The 12,193-nt window shown below is 26.1% G+C and overlaps 1 protein-coding gene and 1 long non-coding RNA gene across 5 annotated transcripts in view; one reads left to right on the top strand and one right to left on the bottom strand.

Moving 5' to 3' along the window:
- The window catches only part of LOC126903727 (solute carrier family 12 member 6), a 170,516-nt gene that overhangs the window by 19,838 nt on the left and 138,485 nt on the right, over positions 1 to 12,193 (top strand). The gene's annotated exons all lie outside the window — the stretch shown is intronic.
- The window catches only part of LOC126903749 (uncharacterized), a 15,624-nt gene continuing 14,087 nt past the window's right edge, over positions 10,657 to 12,193 (bottom strand). Inside the window, exon 3 of the long non-coding RNA XR_007703583.1 lies at positions 10,657 to 11,164. This is a non-coding gene — a long non-coding RNA (uncharacterized LOC126903749). The remainder of the gene's footprint in view (positions 11,165 to 12,193) is intronic.

Raw genomic sequence — 12,193 nt, 5'->3', positions numbered from 1 at the left:
TAATTGTAGTCTTTGACACTTTACGACAGTGTACCAACTATTAAGTTTTTGGTAGGTCAAAAAGCCATAAGTGTTAAAATACACCGTGATAACTAGCTGCCATACACATTCCTGTGATAATAAATAATACATCCTTTTTAAACCTAACTTTATTGTATTTGGCTTGTGCCGCTTAGTAAATGTTAGATTTTGTTAGTATTAAACTGCCGAGTACATGAATCAAAAACTAAAATCTCTTTCAAAAGGTTACAAAGAATCCACGCACTTTTCCAAAATAATTTCTTAGTTAATTGCATTTGGTTGCTTTATTAATTGAATTCCATAATAATTTACTCCGAGTAATAACATACACACACGTGTTTTATTTAACGTTCACACAGTTAATTTATTTTTACAAGTTGAGTATAAAATAAATAAACAGTTATAAAGGAATAAGTGAGTATTTATTTTTTTAATCTCACAAATAGTAGTATCTATATTAATAGTATCTCGTTGTAGTTATAATTCTGAGTAAAATTATAATTATTAATAAACATTATCATGAAAACTCGATAAGATTAAAATAAAAAATGGATTTCTTGAAAATAAATCAATCGTTTTGAAACAATATGCTGAAAAATTAGTGTACTTCTTCTATCACGCCTCTATCTCAACTACTCAAGGTCAGTCGCCCGTATCCTAAAACTCCACTTAACACGATCCACATATTATCTATTAGGGGTGACGGTATTTTTTTTTAATATCGATATTTCGGTATGATAATTTTTACCGGTATGAATCGGTATACCGAAAATATCGTTAAACCGGTATTTGGATACGGTAATTTCGATATTTCGGTATTTCCGATATTACATAATAATATAATATTACATAATAACATTAATATGAATTAATTAATTTATAATAAATTTATAAAAAAAAAAAACAAGATCACAAATTATTATTTAATTTAATTATTTTGATACAAATTTAGAGTTCATAGATAAAAATATGAGTTCTTCGGCATGCTCTGTTGATAGAGATGATCTATGATCAGTAATTATATTGCCCGCACAACTGAATACACGTTCGCTTGGAACCCTGTACGCATAAATATTTTTTACTAAGTACGGCCAAAGTTGGAAATTCATTTTGATAGACTTTCCACCACTTTAAAGGGTCTGACTCTAAATTTATAGAATCCATATTTTATGTTCAATTCGATATAAACGCTAAGATGCAATTATTGTGATAAACAACAATAAAAACAAAATAATACGAACCCATATCGGTATTTAAGATATATATATTTAGTATTGTAAATATGTCATATATTTCTCACTGGAAATTTTGAACAATCTAAAAATAAATTAAAATATTCAATAACTAATTTCGGTTATCGGTATACTCGATATTTCGATATTTTTGGGATTATCAGTATATTCGATATTTTCGGTATATCGTATAAATAAAAAAGACGGTATACCGGTATACGATATACCGGTATATCGACCTCTAATCGGTATACCGGTAACACCGTCACCCCTATTATCTATACACATACTAGTACTCTTCAAATCACCCCTAATTACATCCAACCATCTCTTTTCGGTCTTCCTGTTCATCATTTTCATAACCGTTCATACACCTGCTGATTTTTCTCTCATTATAATATCACCTATACCATCTATACCCATTTTCTCTCATGTTATTTATTTATTTTATTCTATCACGTCACTAGTCATCCATCAAGCATTCTCATTTCTGCTAAACTCATTTTCTGTTATAATTTTTATTCGAATAGCAAACACTCTGTCCCATACAAAATAATTAATCTCACTATAGCTTATAGAATTTACCTTTTACTCTCTCAGCACTCTGTCATACACCTTCTTCAAATCTTTGAACACCATACTAAACTTTTTCTTCTTCTCTCTATATTTTTTTATTAGTTGTCTCATGTAAAATAACGGCTCCATCAATGACTATTCATACTAAAAAAGTTAATATAAAAGATTTAAAAAATGTATAATTAAAACCCTTTCTTTGTTTTTGTTTTTTTGTATTTACAGTGACAAAAATAATTAATTAATTTGGAACTTAATGAAAACTTCAATAGTGGAGAAAAAATCATTTCTTATAATCATGATAATCATTGATAATTTTACTTGTTACAAAAATAATATTTATATTTACCTTCTATGGAAACGCGGCCTTGTCGTTAAAAACATATAAACTTTGTCATTAAAACGTCAAGAAACGTTCAACAACTAAACAATGCACAATGTCAAACTGCGAACAAAATTCGCTGCTTTCGTGCAAATGTTTCTCGGTTTCAGATTTTCCATGTCGTTAGCTCAACTCTGATTTCGAGACATTTTAACTTGTTAAATCTTGTTAACAAAAACAATAATACAGAACGTCAATTTGCTGCACGCCGTGTTTTGATTAGTTATATAAGCTACATTTGTAACTAGTAAAATCACGTAAATGTGTTACAACTTCTCTATGAGTTATATTATACGTTGATACTTAATTAAATACCCGTACTTCCACTGATTTCATTATTGTTTAGGTAAAGGACCCTATAAATATTATATCACATCAGCGTTTACTTAATGGAAAATAACAATACTCTTATTCACAAATTCAGTCCATCTCAAACAATCTAAAATTGGTGCTAACACAATATGAAATTGTATATGTACATTTTATTATACTTATCGCATATTTAGCTAATATGCAAATAAACATATTGTATTGAATGGTCGAGTTAATAGAAGCCAATAAATTAAATGGAATAAACTAAAACAAATCAAAATAGAAACCGCACAAGAATAGCTAAGTTACTGAATTGATAATTAAGAAATTGATGTTTTAATTTTTTAGTGGACACACGATAATGGAGATTGATTTGGTACTCAGATAATTTTACTTTTTGAATGAATATTGTGATGGCGTCACGTTACCATTATTATAAAAAATTATTTTACAATAAAACACAGAGAACACATCTACTACTAGCGACTGACGAATTGACAATAAAAAATAATTATTGCAAAAATAGCAATAATACAAAAAAAAACAATTTAGGACATCAATCGGCTCTGGCATTTAGTCTTATGCTCAGTATCATTCATCAGTCTCAGTATTCGGTTGTAGCTGTCCGGTTTACTGTATAATATCAAGCTTTTGTTCTTCCCATTTCACTTACCTACTTTCATCCTCTACATTCCCGAGTATTTGAGTATTACACCTCGTACTTTATTATATTCCTTACCTAGGACGCCTAGTATTTGTGTCTTGCATGTCGCCTATACCTCATACTTTGGGTTCCTTTTACATACACCTGATATTTGTGTCTTACACTTTGTCTGCACCTCTTACGTAGATTTTACCCTTATTCCCTTCCTCTAATAACGGCCTTTCGATACCCACAGCCAATCCGGAGTGTCATCTAGCACGGTAACTACTGTATGACCACATGGATTTAAAGGTCTACGCAAAATTATCATCATCTTCATACACTACACTTTTCTTAGTGGTTTGTTTTATTAAAACAATATTTAAGAGTATATTAGTAAAAAATCTTTGAGATGTTATAGGACTTCTTGCCTAAATGACGATAAAATTTAGTATCTCTTCGATACCGGTCATACTACTTTGAATACATCAATACTTGTCCGATTATTGAATTTTAATGGCGTCGTTACTACTTGATTATAAGTAGTATTATTATACTTGATTAAGTCCTAGCTGATCTCAATTGGTTATATATATGTGTGAACGCTTAATAACATCATATGCCAAGCACGTTTTTATCAAATTGTTTTAAGATTCACAATGGTATTATAATTTCAAAATTCTGATAGTAGGTATATTTAAATAAATGAAAGTTTTATACAAGTTTTTTTGGAAAATTAGACTATATTATTTAAAATTTATAAAATCACTCAAGAATTAAAAAAAAAGCCGATCGTTTTGTTTAATTTTGAACATTTTTTCCTACTTTTATCAAGTTTTATAGAAAAATTGAACAAAACGTAAATCTATTTTACTTTAAACTGTCACTTTAGATGTGTATTCTTGTAGGAGCTATCAAACATTTAATTAGGTTTTTCTTAACCTTATAAATATTTCTCATTGAATAATGTGTCTTAATATATAATAAAAAAACTTATTTTTATTAGTTTTCTGTGTACGCTTAAACACAAATCTTGGCGAACATTTCGAAAAATGTTGTCATGCAACAGAGTAAAGCTGTCAAAATCTTTTAAATAAGTCCGCCTACTTCTAGTCGAATGGCTATATAGTTACAAAAAAGTCATATTCTGTAAAAGTTTACTATATGTGACGGGTAATATTATAATTTATTATTATTAAGGCGTTCACTTTAGTTGCCAACTGCTACGCATGAACCCTATTGATATATCATTTGAGTTGCCTTGATATATCATGGCACCTCAATTACACCTGCAGTGTACTATACTGCAGAATAGTATAGCATTCCTATAGTAAATCGTCAAAAAAATTAAAGAAATCAAAAAAATATATGCAATTTGGAGTAAAACATAGGGTTATTAAAAAAAACAAGTGTGCATCTCATTTTTATATTTTGTTCTTCTGTTCTATAAATCCCATTGGAGCAATAACTTTCGAGGGCTTAAGTGTAATAATGGTATGAGAGTATTTTTGATATTGAAACCTACATTTTTTAAAAATATAGATATAAACATTTTTGTTAGAGGGATAAGCTCCCTAATCACTAGTGTGATGAGATCGAGCTAAAAGTAAACACTAGGTTCCACCCTTTTATACGGGTCCTATTATTAAGACAAATTTATGAATATGAAAAATATTTGTCGAACGTGTATTCTAGAACATGAAAAACTTTTTGAAGTTTAAGATAAATCATAAAAATAATATTCAATGGAAGTTAATTAGAAATTAAAGTAAAATTAACAATTGAGAAATTCCTAGTAATATATATGGAAGTTCATTTAAAAATATATGCATACAAATTATAAGGAACAACTTAAATTTAATAATACCAAGTGAATGTTATACATCTGATCATTTTACAAAATAAATAGTGTTAAACCTTTCGTAATAGCCATTCAATAGATCAAATGTGTTTTGCAATATTTTGTAAGCTTAATCTTAAACTTATTTTAAGAATATTATATAATGTAGATACTAAACAAGAGAGATGATTTATAGAGTTAAAAAAAAATGGAAATTAGTCAAATTTTGAGTAGTATAAAATAATGACTTTTTTATTCTGTCGCCACTTTTTTTCATTACTAGTTACAAATTGTAACTAGTTGAAGACAGTGCTCTTGAAAGTTTAAAAAATCCACTTGTTCCTTGTATACGGGAGAAATCTCCAAAAAATTTTGATTGTTAAAGTCTGTATGAATCATTTTTTTATATTTTGTTTACATTTTGTAAAAATCTAAAACCTGTCTTATAAGGTAGATTCAAAATAGCAACTTATACATGAAAAATTAACTTATTCATCTAAATTTTTGAAATGTTCCAGAAATTTTGTGTCCTTAAAAGTATGTTTTAATAAAGCTTATGTTATGTACTATAAGTTAAAAAAAATTTGACACGATGACTTGTCTTTTATATTTTAAATACTTCAAATATTAAATACAAAATGCTATATTTGTGTAAAAATTCATAGTTTTGATAATATTAAGTTTTTTTCTATTCATAGTTTATACCTTAAAAGGGTGTTAACTTAATTTATTTTTTTGACAACATACAAATTTAGCTAACTTATAATATAAAAATAATCTTTTTAAAATTATAACTGTTCGATAACAATTTTTGACCACTTATTTCGTAATTTATAAATATATAAAATAAATGGAGTGCAAGTAAAATGTGTTATTTTTATCATTTAGAAATACTATTTCAAATGTTCTTATTTGTTAAACGTTTCCTTAAAAAGATTATTTTTATTTTATTAGCTTCTTAAAATTACAATACAAAATATTATATTTTAATTTCATGCTAAATTTAAGTTTTATATGTGTTTTTTCATGTATTATACTTTTAAATAATACAATTTGTAATTAGGATGTTATTAAGGAAATAGGAGTTGCTTTTGGAATAATTCAACAATTTTTTTTAAAAATTAAATACTGTCATTGATTTGTTTTTTATAATAGTTATTTTAATCATTGTTAGATATTATCTATAATTCTATAGCAAGTATGTTCATACACGAGTACAATAAATTAATCTATGTTAAACATATAGTGATTTATTATTTATTATAATATAATTATACTAATAAAATTGGATTCTGTTTTAGTGTCGTAATACTACTATGCAAAATGTTTATTTTATTTTAATTATAAGTATTTAAAAGATTGCAAAGAATAAAAATCGACACTTATTAAAATTAATAAGTGCAAATTACAAAACTTTACAACTATTTAAATATTGTATGTAATTTAATGTGACGGGTATAAAAACATTGGCAGTTAACAAGTATAAATAACATTTTAAAGCTTTCTCCAAAAATAAAAAACGTTATAAAATAACGTTTTTGTAAAATTATTACGGAGATATTTGAAAATAAAATAAATTACCGTGTGCGTTCAATAAGAAAACGTTTAGAGAAGGAATTTAAATTCTTGGAAAATATTCAGGATCAATTTAAGTAGACTTTTAAAAACAAATAGAAACCTATAAGTTTTAGCTTCTAGACGAAAAACCGCCAACGAAGCATGCTAATTTCTTGTTTAACATTTTAGAGAATATGCACAGCAATAAGTCAGTCTCTCTTTAAATTAATTGCTATCGAGAATAACAGCCGAATTTGTAGGTAGCAAGAATTGAACAGATAGTGCACATTAAAAATGTTGTTGTCCACAAAAAATACAATAAATAATATTCAGAGACATGTCAATGTAGATACAATAGTAGTAAAAATTGTGATTCAAAGGGTCTTTCTTTAATTTTAAAATCTGTGTAACCCTTCATGTAATGATAGTAAATTTGTTAGATGAACATTGCCAGCTGGTGGTTTACAATACCGATTCCAATTAGGTGATAGATTCATTGTGGGCGAAGAGTAGTAGAGTAGTATAACTGTTGTACGCAATAGTAGCCTTTTCTGTTGCACTATTCTTCAGTTCTATGATAGTTGTGCCAGCAAGAGAAAAACTCATAAATAACCCGGAAGATCCCCATAAAACTACAACATATTCCCACCAATAAATAAGCCGATAGATATATTTTAATACAAGTTAAACGAACACTAGTAACATATAATGCGTATGATAATAAGGTTGAAATAATAATTAGTCAATTCGTTGATATTTTTACATACAATTTAAATCAAATTAGTGGGTTAGTAAAATTTTTAATTTAAAAAACTATTTGTTACATTATTTTGTGTCTCATGTAAATACAATTTCTTAGGCTGAGTAGTGTGGATTTAAAGTTCTCATTAATAATGATTAACTACATTAAAAAATCATTTACAGAATTTGGGACACTGTTTAACCTAGTTGCATAGTGAGTTTCATTGATTGTTCTTTGTTAATGTTCTAATAATGATAAATTCATTTTTCGGGCTAGTTTATTCCAGTTTAATTGAGCGTTAATTAAATACACATGTTATAAAAGCATAACTACGTATAATAACAACCATCAGATGTATTTTTCCAATAATATTCTGAATGATTATAAGCAAGTTCAATCGAACATGCTATAATATGATGCAAAATATTTATAAATGATTTTCATTCCATATTAAAAATTCAACTTCGAAAAATGATATGGAATAGAATCAAAATGCGATTTTTTTTAAAGTAGTAATTATAATTTTATAGCTTGCTCCAAAAATATGGTACCATAAAATTTTTTTTTGAACTTAGTTAGATAATTACATTATATCATCCTTAGTTTCTCATATAATACATACAACATATATGTTTCGTATACAAAAATATTTGTAACCTCAAAAACGACTCCAAAAAGTTTTTTATTTTCTTCAAATTTCTATAATTTAATATTTTAAAACAATTTTTTCAATAAATTATTTTAATTAGCATATTTATTTATTTGCAAAATAGCTAATCTTACTATATTCGATAACAATCTCTTAAAATTAAATAAATCATAATGTTGCAGGTAATTTATCTACTTTCTAATTTTATTAATAATACTGGTTTGAGGTTTATTCATGATTTGATTGGCACACAGATAATTTTTTATTAATATATTTTAATTTTTTTTATACTTTTGAGTTAATTAATAATGAAAGTTTCTGTACATAGCTGGGATGGTCAATTAATTTTATGTTGAAGAGAATAAAAATTGCCTCTATATTTTATTTACATTAAGTTATATTAGGGCCGTGATGAGAATTATGAGAGCGTAATTTGCATAACACCATAACTATGTTTAGATGTTTGAGCTCTATCAGAACTTTTTTAGGTGGTATTTAAATATTAGAATAAATTAGTCTTAAATTCTCAAAACATGCCCGATTTGAATTTAATCTCAAACTATCTTACGTTTAAAAGTTTTTTAGTAAATCATTATTTATTTAAATTAAAACCCATAACAGACGGAAAACACTCTAAAGGTATATTTTTAACGATTTTCTTTTATCGATGATTGTAATTTTAAACGTTTAGCAAATAAATAAAATACAAAAATGTTTTTAATTATTATAAATTACAAATAACACTATTCTTCATATTGGTAAAATTAAAATTATCTTAAGACAATTATAACTGTATTCTGGGTTATTTTCGATGAAGTGGGATGAATACTAAATTATTTAATACAAACGAAAATGTCTGCAAAATCTTAGTTATCCATTATACAAAGCACAAAAATATGAATACATTGTTATGCACTATATATCATCTGAATCTTATGTAATTGTCGAGCTATAATATTTTCATAATAAAAGCTATTAAAAAAAAAAAAATTATTATTATGCACTTAAAGAAAATTGATTTCTCCTACCTTAGCATTTCAGTATAACACACAAGGTGCTTGAAGCAGTTTGATACTAGGTATGGGTGTGGTAAATTTCTAATAAAATATTCTATAGCATAGCGCATTCGATCAAACTTCTACTTGCATGCTATTCAAAAGGCATTTGACGTATGAAATATTCATAGAAAATGCCACAGTGAAGTATTTTTAATACAGTATGTTTTTTATCACTATTATAATTTTACTTTATACTAAAAAACACCAAATCAATTGTTTTTAAACTTGCATTACCATGGGACTACATGCATTTTCAAATATCCGTATACATTTACATGAAAATCTCTTGTAAAAGTAAATTTTATATTCTTGATCTTCTGAAAAGTAAAAACACTTCATCTCAAGTTAACTTGAGATTTTTATAACGGTAGGTATACATGACGGATTATCTCCCAATAAATGATTATTGAAGTTAAATTGTATAAATTGAACTACTACTTATCAAGAACTTACAAAAACTTTTTTAGTTTCGATGCGAAGCTGAGAAGATATTAATTCTACCATGATGTGTTTATTTTTATTATTATATTTATTTTATTTTTATTTGTCACTACTTTTTCTTAGCTTTCACTGGACTGATTTTTTCAACAATACACCAAAAAATCGCAAATTTTTAAAATTAGTTAATTTTGACTTTTATTAATTAAATTATTAAAACTTTTTTTTTATAATTACTTTAAGTACTTACCTTTCATCAGGAATTTTCAAAATAACAACTTTTGTATGAAAAATTAACTTTTTTAGCTTTACAATTGAAAATGTTTTGGGTTACTCCAAGTAATAATATATATTAAATTAAAGCTTATGTTACGTAATATAAGTTGAAAAAAATAAAATTTGTCTCGAAACCATATCTTCTATGTGTAAATGACTGCTGTGATTAAAAAAGAATGATATTTTAACGGTGAATTCTCGATTTTATATTTTATATTGCTATAACTATTTGAAAATTAAGGATCAATCAAAATTTTTTACTTACTAATTTTACATGTTTCTTTTATCCGAAAAAGTTTTTTTTAAAAACCGATTATTTTCCCTTGTACATAAGAATTCGAAACGTAAATATTTTTCAACTTAACTTTTCAAAATATTCTGGAAATACTGAGTTTTTTAAACAATATTTAATATAAGGTGTAATATTATCAAAGTTTTAAAAAATTGTCTAAGCAACTTGTCTTCTATATGAAAACAATGTCCAAAGTTAAACAAAAACGTTATTTTAGTAAAAAAAATACACAGTTTTTCGTTTTATTATAATATTTTATTTCAATTATTTTGGTAAAATTTAAGTCAAACAATATTGAGTAATCATATATGAATGGAAAGTAAGTACCACATATAAACCCCCCCTTTTATAAAAAAAAAACCATCAAAAGTTTTAATTATAAATATTTTGAGCTTTTCATGTCAATCCAATAAGTATATTAAATGACTACCCTTTCCCAAAAATGTCCTAGCTTCCAATAGTTTATGATAAATTACAATTTAAATACTAATTAGATAAAGGTCAGAATAATCCAATTTTAGTAGTTAGATTAATCTATAATAATAATAAAGTAACATGTATTCATCTGAAAATGTGTTAAATCAAATTTTTTTTTTGATATTTTGTAAATATGAAATTCAAAAATATTTTGATATAGTTAAACTTGGAAAAGAAAGTTCATAAATTACATGATTTTTAGAAAATAAATGTCCTATAATAGCATAAAAACCCCAAAGAAGTGCTGGTTTAATGTAAATCAACGGCTGCATAGGCGTGTAAATAAGATATAAATCAGTTGATAAATCCAGAATTGTCAATAAAGTTTCAATTGGATAGAAAATTTATCATGAATAAAGTACTTAAGCAAATTCTAAGAAAAAAATACGCATATAATTATCTATTTATTATATTTTCATGTTTTTACAGCTTATTAAGGGCCATAGTGGCCTCCTTAAATGAGAAGGTTTCTTAACCATAGTTCCTCTATGTCGAGTAGTTAGTCCGTCACAATAGAAAGGGATGGTGATTCCATTACTGAATTAATCTTTCCATCAACCAACAGGGCCGCCTGTAACCGAGTCTCGAACCCAATACAATGTGCTGGCAGATACTGCCGCCTACGGACTTAGTAAAACCGTCCCACTATCCATCATAGTTCTCTATTTTATCCTGAAAAAATGGTTTACTACTCAAATAATTTATAAAATATTGAAAAAATGTTATTTTAACTTTTGAATTTCTATGCATGTTGAATAAAAATAAATCAAGTTATGAAATATTATTATTTATAATATTTACATAAATTTAATTTAATATTTTTTGTTTACATTTGTACAAGTTTCATAAAATGTTTCTTCTCTTTTGATATTTTGGATCAATGGAACATATTTATTTCAAGTTCTATTACAGCATAAACCTAATAATGAATTATTTAACGACATTCGATTAGTGTCGAATTGAAAATATTTGTTTCTTGTAAAATTTTTTGGTAATAACTACACTGTACTAAACTAAGGATATTAGCGTTATAAGGTTATATTAATAGAGCATTGTATCGAGAACACGCGAAATGATCATTCTTTATAAAAGTTAAACAGTGTAAGTCTTTATTTGATGAATAAGGATCATTATGTATTAAATTTGGAATTTATGTTCCTATAGTACATTTAACAATGAGACTAATTAGTAAAAAATATTTAGGTTAAAAATTAACAGGTATTTTATATACAGGGTGTTCAGTAAGTCTGGAAACGGGTTTCTATTGTTCTCATTGTTTGTAACAATGAGAACAATAGAAACCCGTTTCCTGACTTACTGAACACCCTGTATATTTTAACAGTCATTACAATTTAAACAAAAACCCAGCACAGAAGGTCGCGGCACAGTGGTGACGTGGTATAGATGGATCAAGTATAATGATATCTGACAGTGATTAAAATCACTATAAAAAAAAAACGCTTCGATGCAAATCTTTAGATACTGTTTAATTTTAAAAAATTGGTGGACTATTCCAAAAGCTACATGATCTGCTAGTTCATTATTAATATCCTAATTAAGATAAAGTATGTAGAATGAAAAAGGGATTATTAAAAAATATTATTTCTCATAAAAAAATAATGTTGATCCATACACTTTTCAATATGTCATAGCATTATAAAGTTAAAAATGTAAAAAATAAAATCGAGAATTTTCACACAA

This window comes from Daktulosphaira vitifoliae, unplaced genomic scaffold (genome assembly GCF_025091365.1).
Source record: "Daktulosphaira vitifoliae isolate Bord-2020 unplaced genomic scaffold, ASM2509136v1 Scaffold_4, whole genome shotgun sequence".
NCBI classification, from domain to species: domain Eukaryota; kingdom Metazoa; phylum Arthropoda; class Insecta; order Hemiptera; family Phylloxeridae; genus Daktulosphaira; species Daktulosphaira vitifoliae.
Note: the sequence above shows the minus strand (reverse complement) of the source record. Positions and strands in the feature narration are given on the sequence as shown.